Raw genomic sequence first — 9,651 nt, forward strand, 5'->3', positions numbered from 1 at the left:
AAAGCCAGATGTGAGCTCTGAAGAATAAAATGATGAGTAGATTTGTGAAGTCAAAGTTAGACATGAGTTGTCTGAGCTATCATCTGCACAGTATTTAATTAATGAAAGACATACGCTTCATAGAAAAGGAGACAGTACTGTGATATATGTTTTATACCATGTATGCATATAGTAATCCATAAGGGTGATACAAGTTTAGTCTCTACTTGTTATCGTGTGAAGTCCTGAAAATTAAAAATAATTTTCTCATTGTACCCTCATGACTTTAATCTGTTTCTTGAGATTCAGTTTGGTGTTTGTTATCTTAGTATGTATTCAAGAGATCATGTTTGATTTAGCCTAGAGGGACATTTCTAGAAAAGCATATCACGTTGAGATTAAGAGATTCATGAGATGAGGAATATCATTGGATATTATCACATCAATTGTGTTCATTGACGCCCTTTATATTTTTCTATGAGGCAAGTACATAATGATGAACTCAAAATCAAGGAAAAGAGATGATGAAAAATATGAATCTGAAAAATGATCTAGAGTACTGCACATCATAATCTACTCTATGTTTCATTGATCGAGATGATGTATATTCTTAACAGATGTATAGTAACGAAGCTCTCGAAGTATGCATTGGTTACACGGTCTAGTCATAATGTATGAAAGTTACAGATTAGAAATTAGAGTTGACTCACTATGTGCGAGTAAGAGATAAAGGAAATTGGATCGGGTCACCTATGTGGGTCAACTCAGATCCATATTAATAAATAACTAATATATAATTGTTATATATATTTATTTATTAATTAAAAAAAAGAGACATAACTATTTGAAAAATTGTGTCCCTTTAGAATTATAAAAGTGTTGTTGTTGAAAAGAAACAATGTATATTTTCCTCACAAAAACTAAAAGAAAAAGTTCCTTCTTCCTTCTTCCCCTCTAATTCCTAAAAGGTTTCTGTGAAGATTTCTTCTTTGAAATGTATTGGAATCAGTCTGTAACAAAGTACGATTTTAGACCTTGATTTTATATAGTGTAGCTCGTATTAGTATGTGATTACACTATCAGACTAATGAAACAATAGTTAATGATCATGCAAACTATGTGCGTTTAAATTGGATTATTCAATAATAGAGAAAACAAATGAGGAATCTTAGTAGATCAATTGATTGGCATTTTGAATTCTCACTTGGTTAGTGATATTCGATTCCCCACCTTGCAATTCATCTCCTATTTTTTTTATTTTTTTAAAAGGAAGAAAACAAATCTGACCATGGCTTTGCTAAAACTACTCATCACCTTTAAGGATATACAGAAGTCTCATAATTTTTAATTTTTAATTTAACAATAATAAAAGAAAAACCCATACTTTTATCTCGTGTTTTTCAATATTTTCTCAACTATAACTCCAACTCAACATTCTGTGCTTGTCTTAATAATCTATATATTTTGAATGATTTTTTTTAATTCAAATTGAAGGCAGTTAAATTTACAGAACTCCGGGTAAATCTGCCATGGTATGCCACCCTTTGCATCTGAGTTAATAGAGGTTACTGAAAGTCAAAAAAAGACAGAAAAGGCAGGAAAAGTTAAAGTTAGGTGGGCAGCTTCTTTTGAAAACGCGTTAGGTGGGCAGCACCTTTTGCCAGCACCCTTTTACACGTTTTAGTTAAAACAAGAAAACGCGTAAAAATATTTTATGCATTTTTCATCCTCCTATAAATAGAGGGCCTCTTGCCCTCATTTGAATCATCCTAGAAAGTGAGAGTAAAAATACAAAGAGAATTATATACCAAGATAAATATTGTAGTCTTGAGTGTCCTCTTTAGTAGTGTTCCTTTTACAAGAGAGAATTGTTAATTGTTGTTTTCTCCTTGTATTTGAGAACAGTGTACTCCATATTTTTATAGTGAGATCCTTCTACCCGTGGTTTTTTCCCCTTTATCAGTTAGAGGGTTTTTACGTAAAATTCTCATGTCCAATTTATTTTCATATTATTTATCATATCAAATTTTAGTTGTGGTGCTTCCTCCCCTCAATAATGGTATCAGAGCCCTCGATTATTCTGTCTGTTTTATGCGAAAATACTATTCGTGAATAATAAATTTTCGTGAATAGTAAAGTTCGATGAATAGTACTATTCACGTGAATAGTAAATTTCGGTGATGGTACAGTTTGTCACAATTGTTCGCAAAAATATTTAGAAATGATCTAGAAGGGTGTGAAGTAAAAAACAATATCGAGTACAATAAAGTTTGACGTTGAAAAATTTAATGGGACTAATTTCTCATTGTGGAAAATGAAAATAAAAGCGATATTGAGAAAAGATAATTGTTTAGCTGCAATTGAAGGCAGGACCATAGACTTTGTTGATGACAGCAAGTGAAACGACATAGACAGCAATGCAGTTGCTGATCTACACTTGGCACTAGCTGATCAAGTGTTGTCTAGTGTGGCAGAAAAGCGGACGGCGAAGAAAATATGGGATACTCTTACAGGGTTGTATGAGGCTAAGTCTTTGCATAATAAAATTTTCTTAAAAAGAAGATTGTATACTCTTCGAATGGCAGAGTCCATGTCGGTTACTGAACACATCAATACTTTGAATACTCTATTTTCGCAACTTACAACAATGGATTGCAAAATAGAGGAGACTGAACGTGCGGAGCTTCTACTTCAAAGTCTGCCTGACTCATATGATCAACTCATCATCAACCTGATGAACAATACAGAAAGTCTAGTTTTTGATGAAATTACAACCGCTGTCTTGGAAGAAGAAAATCAGCGCAAAAATAAGAAAGACAGACAAGCAAGTTCGCAGCAAGCTGAAGCTTTGATGATGATGAGAGGAAGACCAAAGGAACGTGGCCCTAGTGGGAGTCACAATCATGGTAGATCTCAATCAAAAAGTAAAAAAAATATCAAGTGCTACAACTGTGGCAAGAACGGACACTTCAATAAAGATTATCGGTTTAAGAAGAAGAGTGAACACCCTGAGCCATCAAATGCTCAAGGGAATGTTGCATGTACCTCGAATGATGGCGATATCTTATGTAGTGAGGAAATGTCAAATAATGAAGGCAGAAAATATTTCGCTGATGTCAGGATCATGGACATAGGAGCACATGACTTCTTGAAGAGAATGGTTCCATCAATATAATCCTATCTCAAGAGGGTCTGTGTTCATGGTAAACGATCATGCTTTGGATGTTATTGGTATTGGTTCCATCAAAATAAAGATGTATGATGGCACGGTACGCACAATCCAGAAGGTACGACATGTAAAAGACTTGAAGAAGAATCTATTGTCTTTAGGACAACTAGATGATAATGGATGTTCATATAAGACTCATGGTGGAGTCATGAGAATATCCAAAGGAGCGCTTGTAGTGATGAAAGCAAAAAAACTTACTGCAAACCTATATGTGCTTAAAGATAAAACACATCAAGAAGGAGAAGCATCAACCGCGTTAGCAAGTTTATTAGAAGAATCAACGATGATATGGCATCATAAACTTGTCCATATGTCTGAATGAGGTTTGAAGATTCTTGCTGAGCAAAAACTTCTTCCAGGGCTAAAAAAGGTTTCACTATCCTTTTGTGAGCATTGTGTTTTCAATAAGCAGAATAGACTGAAGTTTAGCAATTCCTTTGTTAAAAGCAAGGAAATATTAGATCTGGTCCACTCTAATATTTGGCAAGCACCGGTGGAGTCCCTAGGAGGAGCGAAATATTTTGTGTTATTCATCGATAATTACTTTAAGAGAAGTTGGGTGTATCCAATCAAGAGAAAGACAAATGTTTTTCCAGTTTTCAAAGAATTCAAAGCGCGGGTGGAACTTGAATCTGAGAAAAAGATCAAGTGTTTGAGGACAGATAATGGAGAAGAATACACTGGTGATGAATTTAATAACTTATGTAAACAAGAAGGTATTAAATGGCAGTTCACGGTGGCATATACTCTACAACAAAATAGAGCAGCAGAGTGGATGAACAGAGCCTTGTTGGAACGGACAAAAGCTATATTGGCAACTGCAGGGTTGGAAAAACCATTCTGGACAGAAGCAGTCAAAATCGCCTGTTATGTGATCAATCGGTCACCATCAACCACAATTGATCTGAAAACACCAATGGAGATGTGGACAGGAAAACCAGCTGATTATTCTCGTTTACATATATTCGGAAGTCCTGCTTATGTTATGTATAACACCCAAGAAAAATCGAAGTTGGATCCAAAATCCAGAGAATGCATTTTCTTAAGGTATGCTGATGGAGTCAAGGGGTATCGCTTGTGGGATCCCACAGCCCGCAAGGTGGTAATCAGTAGGGATGTTGTATTTGTTGAAAAAAGATACAAGCAAAAGAAGATAGCACTTCAAAAAAAATCAAAGACTACTACAGTTGAAGTTGAAGAAATAGAAGAAGTTCCAATTTCTTCTGAAGTAGTACCAGAGCATGAAAAACATGAACAAGTTGAGATCAAAACTCCACAAGTTTGACAGTCAACTAGGGAGACAAGAGAACCAGCTTGGCACTCAGATTATTCTATGGAGAGCAATGTTGCATACTGTCTATTAACAGAAGATGGAGAACCTTCAACTTTTTACGAGACTATGAAAGGCCAAGAATCATCTCTGTGGGTGGCAGAAATGCAAGAAGAAATTGAAGCTCTTCATAAAAATAGAATATGGGATCTTGTTCAATTACTGCAAGGAAAGAAGGCCATTAGAAATAAATGGGTCTACAAGATCAAACGCAATGGTAATGATCAAGTGGAGAAGTATCATGCAAGATTGGTGGTGAAAGGATTCGCTCAGAAAGAAGGTATAGACTTCAATGAGATATTTTCTCTAGTGGTTCGACTCACAATAATTCGAGTGGTCCTGGCAATGTGTGCCACATTTGACTTGTACTTGGAGCAGTTAGATATCAAAACTGCATTTCTTCATGGAGAGCTTGAAGAAGAAATTTATATGCTCCAACCAGAAGGTTTTGAAGAACAAGGAAAAAAGAACTTGGCTTGCAGGTTGAACAAATCTCTATACGGTCTCAAACAGGCGCCGAGATGTTGGTATAAGAGATTTGATTCCTTCATTATAAGCCTTGGATACAACAGACACAGTTCAGATCCTTGTGTTTATTACAAGAGATTTGGTGATGAAGATTTTGTTATTTTGCTGTTGTATGTTGATGACATGTTGGTAGCAGGCCCCAACAAAAATTGTCTCACAAATTTAAAGGTACAGTTGACTAGAGAGTTTGAAATAAAGGACTTGGGACCAACAAATAAGATTCTAGGGATGCAAATTCACCGAGACAGAAATAATAGGAAGATTTGGCTTTCTCAAAAGAACTACTTGAAGAAAATCTTGCGATGCTTTAAGATGCAAGACTATAACTCAATTTCTACCCCACTTCCTATTAATTTCAAGTTATCCTCAAGAATGAGTCCTAGCAATGAAGCAGAAAGGATCGAGATGTCTCGAGTACCGTATGCATCAGCAATGGGAAGTTTAATGTTCGCCATGGTATGTACAAGACCTGACATTGCACAAGTAGTGGGAGTGATCAGTCGATACATGGCTAATTCTGGTATAGAGCATTGAAATACTGTTAAGAGGATCTTGAGATACATCAAGGGTACCTCAGATGTTACAATGTGTTATGGAGGATCAGACTTTACTGTTAAAGGTTATGTTGATTCAGATTATGCAGGTGATCTTGATAAAAGTAAGTCCACCACAGATTATGTGTTCACTCTTGCTAGAGGAGCTGTAAGCTGGATTTCAAAATTGTAATCTATCGTGGCTACATCTACTACGGAAGCAGAATATGTAGCAGCTACACAAGCTAGCAAAGAGATAATATGGATGCAGATGTTACTGGAAGAGCTCGGGCACAAACAAGAGAAGATTGCTCTGTTTTGTGACAGTCAGAGCGCTTTGCATCTTGCAAAGAATCCGACATTTCATTCAAGGACAAAGCACATACGAGTTCAGTATCACTTTATTCGTGAGAAGTTGGAAGAAGGCAGTGTGGATATTCAGAAAATTCACACTAATGACAACCTGATAGATATGTTTACGAAGCCGATCAGCAATAACAAGTTCATATGGTGTCGATCTTCTATTGGCCTAGCAGAAATGTAACATTGCAGTAGTTGGGTAGAAAGGATGGTGTGAAGACTTAATTTATTCTCAATTAAACTTTTAAGTGGGAGAATGAAAGTCAAAAAAAAGACAGAAAAGGTAGGAAAAGTAAAACTTAGGTGGGCAGCTTCTTTTGAAAATGTGTTAGGTGGGCAGCACCTTTTGCCAGCACCCTTTTACACGTTTTAGTTAAAACAAGAAAACGCATAAAAATATTTTACGCGTTTTTCATCCTCCTATAAATAGAGGGTCTCTTGCCCTCATTTGAATCATCCCAGAAAGTGAGAGTAAAAATACAAAGAGAATTATATACCAAGATAAATATTGTAGTCTTGAGTGTCCTCTTTAGTAGTGTTCCTTTTACAAGAGAGAAGTGTTAATTGTTATTTTCTCCTTGTATTTGAGAACAGTGTACTCCATATTTTTATAGTGAGATCCTTCTACCCCGTGGTTTTTTCCCCTCTATCAGTTAGAGGGGTTTCCACGTAAAATTCTCGTGTCCAATTTATTTTCATATTATTTGTCATATCAAACTTTAGTTGTGGTGCTTCCTCCCCCAACAGTTACTTCATTTTATTTTTTCAAGTGATGTGGTTCAAGTATTAAGATTAATATTAATGATATGTGATTTATGATTTTGAAAATGTTAAAATTTGCGTTACCACCTTGCTTTGGGATGGAATGTGAATGTAAAATTAATTTGTGAAATATGATAAATATAATTAAGTTGCTCAAAGAAGATTAAGAAATTTGAGTAGAATCTTATGAACTAATTATGTGGAGTTTTATCTTTAACTTAGTCAAAATTTAAATTGAAAGATATTTCCCTGAGATATCCTCTAACCTTTTTAAACTAAGTTTAACCTCTTAAAAGAACACTAATCAGAATAAAATGAGTCCAAAGGAGTTCGGATAGTATTGTAAATTCAGTTTTGTTGTTTGGCGAAAATACTTCCTCCTACCCAATTCTGTGGCGATGTTCGAATTTTCTAGGGTTAAACAAATAATCTTTGATTGTAATTTTCTTGTAGGTCTTTCAAATTTTAAATTATTATGATTTATAATATTTTTTTATATAGTTTTCAAATATATAAATTTATTTTTTAAAAAAAATTATGTCTGAATTCACTATCAAAATTAAAAAGTTCATACTATGACACATAAAGTTGTGATAGAGAGAAAATTATTTTGAATAATGAGTATAAAAGGCTAATGAAGCTTATGATATATCAGAGCAGGGCAGGGCAGTGTGGATTCATGAGGAGTGGGGCGGATTTAAAAAAGAAAAAATTATTTATGCGGGGCGAATTAAAGTTTTGCTGGATTTAATCACATCTACCTTGCCTCTGTCTTGTCCAATTGTCATCCCTGCTCATTTATAAAGCAAGTAAAGTGTATGTTATTGCCATATTTTTTTTAACTCCGTAGTGCAATATATGCATAGACATTCTAATTTTTACTTTTGACTCATGTTTGCTTGTAATATTTTTAGGGAAACGAAAAAGAAAATGAGCCCAGTGATTAAGAAAAAAGTTTTTCATCGAGAATGATATTTATTACAGGAGGTATTATGAACCTCTACGAGAAAATTCACATGAATGCAGATTTCTATTTTCTATTATTAGCCATAACAATTCCAATCCTTCCAAACAGGACGAATTTAAACATTTTCTTGAAAGTTAAAAGATTGATTTGATGCTCGAAATATGAAGATTGTAAATATATTATTTTTGAATTAAACCCGCAAGCAATTGATATTGTACATATATCTCTCAAAACTAAGAGTAGAAAATCTCTTTTGGGATTCTCTCTTCTCCATCTCCTATTTTATAATTTTTATTTTGACGGTGCTCTTGAGGGCTTCCTTGCCATGTGCGACGCGGGAGGGGGTTCCCCATCTGATCTTTTTTACCCTCCTGGGAGAGAAGCACAACCGCACATTCCCGAGCCCGAGGTTGCACTCATTCTGCGCGGCGTATCCACCTACTCACTCGTGGAAGAAAAGAATAGATCCATTGTTAGGGCTGACTAATCACGGTTCGGCAGTCGTCCCAATGTTACGATCCGTTTGGTTGGGAAGAGTACTTGAATTGATGTTAATAACAAAGGAGTATCTGAAATTGAATAAAATCGTTCATAGTTCACTTTAGGGGTGGCAAAATCAAATTCAACCTGCCCAATCTAACCCACCCCGTTTAAGTTTGAGTTATTTATTGACCTGTCCATTCATTAGCTCAATCCATTAAAAATTGGGTTGATATGTAACCCGAATTGGCTCACGAGAAATCTTGTTAAAATATTTTTAAAAATTTTTTAAAAAAATTTGATATATTATATATAGTCATAATATAGAAAAATAATTTTATGAGGTACTAAAATAGTTTAAAAGAACAAATAAAACAATTAAGCTTGATAAAAATTGGATTGGGTTGGGTCTTGACCTATTATATAACCCATTATCTAACCTATTTTGATCCAAACTAATTTGGGTTGGGTTGGGTTGGGTCGGGTCGGGTTGGATCGGGTTGGGTTTTGATCCAATTGTTATCTTAACTCATTATGACCCGCTCAAACTTGACTCAACCCGCCCTATTGCCACCCCTAGTCCATTTGGTGCAGGGCATTTGGCGTTTTCTTGGAGATTAAAAAGATTACACTCGAAATTCTTACATATATATAAATGGGCAAACAACACAAATCTCACTAGTTTAGGAGTTAATTATTCAGTTTTTTGTGAGTTTTCAATAGTATAATCCCTACCATACTTTCCCCATATACATGTATAGGGCCTGTCCACGCGTTCAAATTCATGTTTCTTAGATGAATGCTAATTAGATATATCTAATTTTGTGTATCTAAATATGGAATGTAACCGAAACACATCAATTTAGGATTAAATCAGATGTTCTTCCATGAATTTCTTCTCTAGAAAATTTAAAATTTTCAAATTTCTTCCTATTTTTTTTTCGAGCATTAGAAATCTTCCTATAGATAAATATAATTTTAACTCAGGTACATATATACTTTATTAGATATGTGAACTCTTATTAGATATATATTTATTTATTTGTTAGATACATGAACTCTAGATAATAAGTTTGTTCCTCTATTTTCTCTAGAGTCCGTCAAGTGTCAGCTACAAGTGGTCAAAGAGACAGTTCAAAATCCAATCATACTCAATTTTGAATGGGTATCAAGGAAACGCCAGCAAAAAAGCGATATCATCATAATTAAGTTTAAATTGATTAGAAAGTATTTTGGGTGATGAATGTGGGAGGGGAGGATTAAGAGACAGAGAGGGGGGTTGATTTGGAGTGAAGGAGTAAATTAGGAAGATAATTAATTAAGTGGATAGGGCTTTATTTTAGGCAATTTATCTCAATGTATCCGACTCCATATTTGATACATAATTAATAAATAGTGGGATAATATGTAAATATTTAAAAGTATAGATTGAATTAGTAGATATGGTAAGAATGTATCTCTAATTATGTAATTTATTCTATAT

This window comes from Solanum dulcamara, chromosome 9 (assembly GCF_947179165.1).
Source record: "Solanum dulcamara chromosome 9, daSolDulc1.2, whole genome shotgun sequence".
Lineage (NCBI taxonomy): Eukaryota > Viridiplantae > Streptophyta > Magnoliopsida > Solanales > Solanaceae > Solanum > Solanum dulcamara.